Source organism: Ipomoea triloba, chromosome 3 (assembly GCF_003576645.1).
Source record: "Ipomoea triloba cultivar NCNSP0323 chromosome 3, ASM357664v1".
Lineage (NCBI taxonomy): Eukaryota > Viridiplantae > Streptophyta > Magnoliopsida > Solanales > Convolvulaceae > Ipomoea > Ipomoea triloba.
The window spans coordinates 4333947-4343279 of NC_044918.1; positions in this window are offsets into that span (position 1 = coordinate 4333947).

Consider the following 9333-nt stretch of genomic DNA (forward strand, 5'->3'; position numbering starts at 1 on the left):
TTAAATTTTTATCATCTTTTTCATCTAAAAGACTAGAATTATTCACACAGTACACTTAAACAATATCCCCGCACAATCCACCGGTCACCACTACCCTCGACCTACCCTACCACTGCACATCAGAATAACCTTGTGCTATCTGGGGCACTATCTAGATTGCACGATAACTGAGAGTAGAGAGGCCGGTTACGCTCCTTTAATTTTGTGAAGAAACCATTGGCCACACAGTATATATATTGTCACGACTTTTCGATTTCAATTCTTTGCATGAACTTTTTAAAGATGAGTCTTTAATTGTATGATGAATTGAAGATGTTTTTTTCATTTCATTTTTTATTTTTGTTTAGGTTTAATTTCCTTTTATTGTCCTTTGAGTAAGGATATGTAATTATGTACCATTATGTGTTTAATATCTTTACATATAAAAATTAGATAATAGATATGATAAATATTGTGCTAATTTCTTACATGAAATAAGCTCATTTATAATATTATGTTAGCATGCAATCTGATCTAACTCATCCAAAACGAACCAACAAAAAGTGTTAAGAATGTAATAAGTTTACACGGTTAATCGTTGATAGGTATATCTGGGAGAAAAGAATTGTACGTTGATAGCATACAATACCATTTAAGCATACTACGTTGTTTTCGTGAATAGTTCCTTATGAAGATGATAAAAAGTATAGCTAAGGTCATGATTTTTGTGAAGCAAACTTTTGTCTGACACACGGAAACTGATTCTTAAAGGAAATAAAAAGACAACTGACATTTTGTTTTCATTTCTAGGTGGACGATCCATTAATCCAACTAGAGGAGACTTATAAATGGATCAATTTTTTTGATTGCCATTGGAGATTGGGAATAGATGGACTTTCTGTAGGCCCTATTTTACTGACAGGATTTATAACTACTTTAGCGGTCCGACCAGTTACTCGCGATTCTCAATTATTCCTATTTGCTTCTCGAGACCTTTTCGTTTTTTTCATTACTCAGCTACAAAATTTATTTTGACATATGAAAACCTCGTCGTTTACACTTGGTGTGCAGTGGTAGGTCAGGTAGAGTGCAATATATTAAATCCCCGCCACCATTTACGGCTACCTCATTTCAACCTTAGTTTTTTTAATTTGAAGCAATTCAAGATGTCGAAGAACAATATTAATGGCTCTTCTTCCTTGAATTCTCCTCACTGCCGCGGTGGCCGTTGAGCGGTTCTGAGGCAGAGGATGTATGTGACCGGAAATTAGATTGTTGAGGTTGTTTTTTGATGGTTTAACTAATGCTAAATTCCTTTTGTAAAGAAATCGCAGATCAAGTATAGAAAAATTAAAGAATCCATGCAAGTTGTGGAAAAATGAAAAAAGAGAAACGCTAAGAAAAAACGAAATGAAACTAAAGCTACCTCCGAAGTGACATGATGTGTGGCACCCATGTATGGAAATCAGTTCTGAAAAATGGTGCAATAACTAGATCCTTAGAATAAGTCATATGTGCTCGAGGACTAGATGCCCCTAAATACCTCCTTATAACATTGTAAAACAGTAAGGCCAAATTGTAGTAAAATTTGGCACTTCGGAACATAGCTATGGCCACAAAGCAGCCTTGGCCTCCTCTATGTCCACGACTACGACCACAATGTGTCTGGGCAAGTTGCTTCGGTGGTGAGGCGGCATGCGGTCCATGTTGATCGACAAGAGCTACAGAAGATCCTCAAACTCATAACTGTGTTGCATTGAGGCTAGATTCAATGGAGTGATCGGAGTTGCTGTTGTTGTGTCTCGGCGTCTCCTCATCGCCGGACTTGGTTTTCATTACGACCGCAGCGGCATAAGTTCGTCGCTAGATACCATGATGGAAGAACTCAAATCACAGCAAAAAATGGAGAAACAAGAGTTCATATTGGAAGAAACTTTGTTTAATTTGTTTATTTTTTTTTGAATACTACTAACTCTATTACAATGCAGTATCTGTTCATGGGTTTGATGCCACTGGACCACAAGGTCCTTGGCCTTTAATTTGTTTATTACAAGTGGTAAGTTCTAGTATAGAATGTAATAACATCAGGTAAAATAGACATAACAGGATGAAAGGAATGAAAAGTGAAAGACAAGAATGCCCGGCCTTCAGCTATTTAATACTCCGTAACTAATTTGTGTTTACTTCATGGTGGTGCAACCAAGACCACCATGTACACAGTAGGGGTAACACGTTGGCAAATTCTTATCTATCAAAAACAAGAGGAATCTCGATTACCATGCAGCCTCATGTGCCCAAATCGTGCTTAACAGCCGCTCATACACATCACAAATATTATTGTGGTGTAATCCAATGGGTTAACTCAAGTGACAAATGAGTTTTTTTTGTAAGAAAGAATTTTGGGATAATTTCGATTCGATTTTCACAAGTGATCATTTCTCCTGCCTCTCGGCACAAGCGGGGATTACTTGTTGGGTGAATCCGGAATATAAAACAGACAGAAGCAGACCCGAAACATCTCGTGATTTAAACCTAGTGTGCAGTGGTTGGGCAGGTGGAGGGCAATATATTAAATCCCCGCCATCTTTTACTGCTACCTCATTTCAACCTTAATTTTCTTAATTTGGACCAATTCAAGATGTTGACAAACAATACTGATGGCTATTCTTCCTTGATTTTTCCTCACGGTTGCAGTGGCCGTGGAACGGTTTTGAGACAGAGGATGTCACCCACAGTCAATTTTTTGAGGATGATTTTTTATGCTTTAGCTAATGCTAAACTCCTTTTATAAAGAAATCATTGATTAAGTATAGAAAAAGAAACCATGCAAGTTAGGGAAAAAATGAAAAAGAAGAAAAGAAAAAATGAAATGAAACTAAAGTTACCTAGGATGTTAGAGATGGCAACACACGTCATGATGATGGCTTCTTTAATTCATTCGATTTCAATTCATATATAAATTCATACATATATGCATGTATGAATTAAAAATGTATTTAAAAGAAAGTAGAATTAAAAATTGAAAGAAAATATCGAGGAAAATCAGGAAAGTAATAGTGCTCTATTCTTTCCTCCGAATAGTATTTTATTCTTTATTATACTTTTTTCTTTTTAATTAAGAGTCAGTTTCTCATCTATCATACAAATGTTAGATATATCTCTAATTTAAGGGTAACACTTGTGTAAAACCATCCAACGGGTCTCAATTTGTGAAACGGGTCGCATCTTTGATTCATAGGTCGAATTTTTGATTAATGGGTCGGATCTTTGACCTCATTACTCAAAGATCCGATCCGATTGAGACATGTTAAACGGTCTCACACAAGTTTTTACCCTAATTTAATCATTAATTGACTAAACTTAAATACAAAGAATTTGACCTCGCAGTAATGGAAGCGAAAGCCGTGTTGATCCACAGCCATAGTTGATATGTTGTTAGTTGGGTTGCCTCTTGAATGGTAAACCTGTAGAATAATGATAGCCATCTTGTTTCATACTTGATTCATAACCATATATAGATGGTGTATTGGTATTATTCTGAGCAGCATGAGTACGTAAACTAAAGATGCTATAGAATGTATATCCTATAATTCATTTATAATTCATTTAGTAATGCCAACATATATTTATTTACAACACTCAAATAAGTTTTGAAAATTTTCATTCTTAGTAATAAGTTGCAATACAAAATAATAAACAAATATGATATTTATTACAATCTCGTACAAACAAACATGATACCTATTATAATCCCGTACATATAATATAATAAAGTAATAAGTTGCAATACAAAACAATAAACAAGCATGATATTTATTACAATCTCTTACATATAACACAATAAACAAACAAGTTACCTATTATAATTTATAATCCCATACATATAATACAATAACTAAACTTGATACCTATTACAATCTCATATATATAACACAAAAAATATGACACACATTACAAGCCCATACATATAACACAATATACAAACATGTGATAAGTGCAAAAGATACCACGTTTATACGGTTGTTCGTGGATCGTTTAGTATACAAGTTAAAGCTTTTATGAATGTTTTAGTCGTAAATTGCATTAGAATGCTTGATTTTGTCATTGGACCCCATTCCACGCTTGGCTAATTGTTTTGTAGGTAAAAGATGTGCAAAAAGGGCAGGAAATGACAACATTTCAGATAAGTGAAGAACGAACCAAAGTTGGAGCAAAATTAGGCCAGGACTGCAGTGGACGCGCAGTGGACGCGCGTCCACCCATGCGTCCAGGCCTGCGTCCGAAATTATGCTTGCAGAAGTTTGGCAGCAGAACAGCAGTCTGCTGTGGACGCGCAGTGGACGCGTGCGTCCACCCGGGCGTCCATCAGAACGCTTGCAGAAGTTGAAGTCTGGACGCATTTATCGCAGTGGACGCGCCCATGGACGCGCGTCCACCATGGCGTCCATCGCGAAGTTGGGCGGTTTTCGCAATGTTTAAAAGGGGAATTGAGCTAATTTTTCGGGGGAGCTCCCCATTCATCCACCATTCCACACCCTAGACTTTCTCTCTCTAGGATTAGCCTAGAGAGATCTCTCCCAATTCACTCCACATTGCAATTCTTAGTTTAGATTAGAATTAGAGAAGAATTCCATTGTTGCAAGATTGTGATCTACATTCAAGTTCAAGATTAAAGTTCAATTTCAAGTTCAAGTTCAAATTCAAAGTTCAATTCCTAGCTAAGTCTTCCTTTTAAATTCCTGTCATTACTTTTGTCTTTTGCTTTTTCAATTCCAAGTATGATTAGGTAGATCTTTGTGGATTTGGATTGAGCAATGTTGTATGGATGTTCTTGAGCTTTGAATTGATCAATTAGGTTTTGCAATTGCTTGATTATGAGTTTGATTGTATGAATGGTGATCTTCTTTGACTCTTGTGTGGGAATGATCAACCTATATGAGAGATGTTTGGAGAAAGAGTCTCACTTACGAGAGTAAGGTTACTCCTTAGCCTAGCCTAGCAAATTTCCCTCTCACCTTTGAGAAAAGGGAGAAGTGGAAGATAAGAGGCACATAACGTGTTTGACAAAATGCCTCTCCTAGCCTAGTAATCACAAGGATGACATTACGGTCTAAGGAGTGAGTCCATTGACCACGAGAGTGGCGGTGGTGTTGGTGACCTTGTCTCATTTTCATTATCTAAGTGTTGTTAGCCTAATATCTTAGGAAATCAAGGATACCTATATGAGTTGCAAGATCCAAATCCTCCTTTCCAATTGATTGTTTCTATTGTTTGTTCCTTATTTTCATGATGTTTCATGTGCATTTTCTTACTATGTTTGGGTTAGCTTTCAAACACTAAACACTCTTGTGCTTAATCCCCTTACCGCTTGAATTCCCTCCTTGCCGTCCTTTGAGAACAATACTCGAGAACGTCTTCCCGTTTTAACATCTATTTCTTTCCATCCACCGCGAAAACTACAACCCTTTAAATGGCGCCGTTGCCGGGGATGGCATCGGTTTTTGAGTAGTAAGTGCCTTTGGATTAACATGAGCAAGTGTTCAAGTTAGAGAGTCTAACCCCCCCATTTACTTTCTATTTTTGCAATTTACTTTGTTTACATTTTAATCTTTTTGTCATTTCATTTGCTACTATTCTCACTTGCAACTACTTCTAGTTGCAAAACACTCTATTGTCTTTGTGTTGATAGGTTGATCCTCTATAATGTATTCTCAAGTAAGATATCAACAAGAGGACTACTATGAAGACCAAGGAGGATATAGGCAACCAAGGGGAGGCTATAATGCTCAAGTTTCTAACCCCTATGGTTATAGAGATTATGAGGACTATGAACAACCTTACTCAAGGACATATGGATCTTCACAAGAAGAATACCCATCAAGAAGGCAATCACTAAGAGCTCAATTTGATGAAAGAGAATATGGTGACTACACCCACTCAAGAAGAGCCCCACCACCGGAGAATGGTGACTACACCCACTCAAGAAGAGCCCCACCACCGGAGAGTGGTGACTACACCCACTCAAGAAGAGCCCCACCACCGGAGAGTTACGACTACACCCACTCAAGAAGAGCCCCACCACCGGAGAGTTACCAAGAGTCCTATCATAGTCACGATTATGAGCATTCAAGTCGGACACAACCACTAAAGAGAGACATCTCTTATGATCATTCAAGGGAATACCGGACACCTAGGTATTGCCGGGATGATTATGAGGAGGATTATCATGATCAAGAAGACTATTCTTATGAACACCGGGGGTATAGGAGGAGTGCATCTCACCAAAGCTACAATTCAAAATCTTACCAATCTACCCACTATGACGAGGATGATGACTACCCTCAACAAAGAAGATTCTCTAATTCTCAATCCTACGACTCTTACCCATCCCAAGCCTACTCTCCACAATCGTACACTCAAAACACACCTCCACCCAAAAAGAAATCTATTATCGAGCACATGTATGACCATTGGTTGAAACCCAAGCCAAGAGACCCAAATGACCGCTTCAAGACCATTGAGGAACACATGCTTGAAGATATGAACCGACAAGTGATTTGTTTTGCTTGTAAAGGGCCTCACTATAGGTATCAATGCCAAAAGTACCCATATTGCAAGAAATGTAAGACTAACTTCCCATGTGAATGTAGGTACAAGCACCATTGGGACGAAGTTGATCAAGAGTGCAATGCCAAGCACCCTCCATATTCTCAAGATCATCAAGACTATCCATACTACTCCAACCACTATGAGAATGAGGAGTACATGATGCAACCATATGAGGAGGAAAACACGGAAGACATGAAGAACAAGATGTTGGCAAGGATAGAAGAATTAAAGCAAGAAATGGCCAATATTAGGGAAGGGTGGAAGCAAGAATATGAGAATATTGAGGAAAAGGAGAGTGATGGTGATGTGGAGATAGCGTGGGAAGAGGAAAAGNAAGAAGTAAGCTCTCGTGGTCCAAACTCCATCTTATTTCAATGTATTGATACTTATGTTGTTCTTGGTCTTACTTCTTTGAATCTTTTCCACTAAACTCTGTTATGTAAACATTCCCTTAATCTTAATACATATATCTTCTGCTGGGGGTGTTGCNGTGGGAAGAGGAAAAGTCATGTGGTGACACTATTGAGCTTGCATGTGGTAAGACACTTGACCCTATTAGTGTTAGCACTACTCTTGGTGATAAAATTTCTAAATCTTGGGCCGACATGTGTGATGAGAATGATGAATGTGATGATAGTGGTGTGCCTATTCATTTTGATAATGCTAATATTGATTGTGTTGATGATGGAGTTGAAAACGTGGTAGATATGACTAGTAGTGAAAATAATTGCATAATAGAAGATGTTGATAATGAGGTCAATCTTTTCAACCCTTGTGTTTTTAATGATAGTGATTCATTTGACTCCGATGATGATGATAAAAATTGTTTTGATACTTGTGAAAACAATTCTTTCGTTTCTTTGAATGATAATGATGGTCTTGAGTCTTTTACTTTTGGTGATGAATCTTTGTCAAATGAGCTTGCTAATGATTTGCATGAGATGCTTTGTGGTGATGATGATATGAATATCGAGGTTAGCTTGTGTGATCTAATTGATATTGAATTGGTGAACTTCCATGATAATTGCCTTGATGATGCTTTATATATTCATGATGTGATTGGTAAAGATCGGAGTGAAGAGAGTGTGACTATAGAAAAGGAAAATGAAGAAGAAAATTTTGAAAATGAGAAAGTGTTGTTTGAGGAAGTTCATGGCAAAATCATAGAAGAGGAAAAGGAAAAGACAAGAAATGAGAGTGTTCGGGAGGAAGTTGAGGATAAAGTGAGAAATGATGAAAAGGGGTTTGGTGAAAAGAAGAAAAATGAAAAAAGAGGAAAGTTGGAAGATAATAGCATACTCATGGACATAGATAGTTGCAAATCTTTGGAAGAGAGTATGCTATGTAGAAAATTAAAGGAGTTTGTCAATGCCCGTCATTTAAGGGCATATCTTGAAGAAAGAGTGGATGGGGCAAAAGGACTTGTCCCCGTCCAAGTATGTTGGAATGAGGGCTTGAAAGTTGCGTCGGGCTACGGACGTTAAACGGAGCGCTTCTCGGGAGGCAACACGAGGTTATCTTACGTTTTTACGCATTTTGTTTTTGTTGTTTACTTTTGCTTTCAATAAGTTTTGCATTAATGGAAGTTAAATTCTCTAATATGGTTTGTAGTATTGCAATGTGTTTGTTGATGGTGTAGGAAAATTGATAAATAGCTCAAAGCTAAGAGGATGATTAAAGGCAATGTGCTTGAAGAGAAGCAACGAAGGGGAGTCTCTTTATCTCCCTTACCTATTTTCATTACCTATATGCTTTCCTTTTAAAGTGTGGAAACCGAGAGATGGCATGACATAGCTTTGCATTGCATATTTTGAATCCTTCATAAAAGCAGTTTGTTGTGATCCTCCTAGCCCATAGCCCACTTTTAAAGTGTGGAAAGGGCATTGCACTAGGCGAATGACCTTATCTCTTTCCCACCGTGTGCATAGAGCGAACATCGAGGACGATGTTCAATTCTAAAGTGTGGAAAGGGAAGCACTTTGTGCTTAAATATAGTTAAGTATATGATGCTTAGTATAGAATCTTGTGTGGTGTTGAAATTAATGTTTTGTTTAATCTATCTTAGAAATGTGTTGCTATCAAGGAATAATTGATTTCAATGTTGAATATCCCTTGAAATGAACTCTTTAGCACTTTTGAAAATTGATTGATATTGTGTGCTTGCATGATAATTCACCCTCTATTTTGTTTGGACCATAGTCAATGATCCCTCGAAGTGGGAGTGTGCACTCGCCAATGCTAGAAAGATAATATGCTAAGCCCGGAAATGAACATAATTTTTGTTTTTGCTCTCCCGAAGGTGGCGTGTGGGGTTGTGAAGGTGATGCTTTGCTTTATTTTGTTTAAAAGAGCCCAATGAGGCCAAAACCCCAAAAGAGCCCAATGTGGCCACCTTAGGATATGAAAAAGATGAACCGTCTCGCTAGGACAAGTTGGGGGCAACCATCGCACTGCCATCGAAAAAGCGTAGAGCTCTACGTGAAGTCGGTTGCCCCGATACGAGGTCTTGGGAGATGAGAAAATTTAAGAGAGCCATTCCGCCAAGATTCGGGCATCCATTGCACCGTCTTCGAAAAAGCATGGAGATCCATGTGAAGTCGGGTAGCCCGATGAGGTTATCTTGGGGAATGAGAAAATGAGAGATCTATCCCGTTAGGACCGGGCACCTATTGCACAGTTCTCGAAAAAGCATGGAGCTCCATGTGAGATCGGGTAGCCCGATGGTTGGTCTTGAGGGGTAGTAGA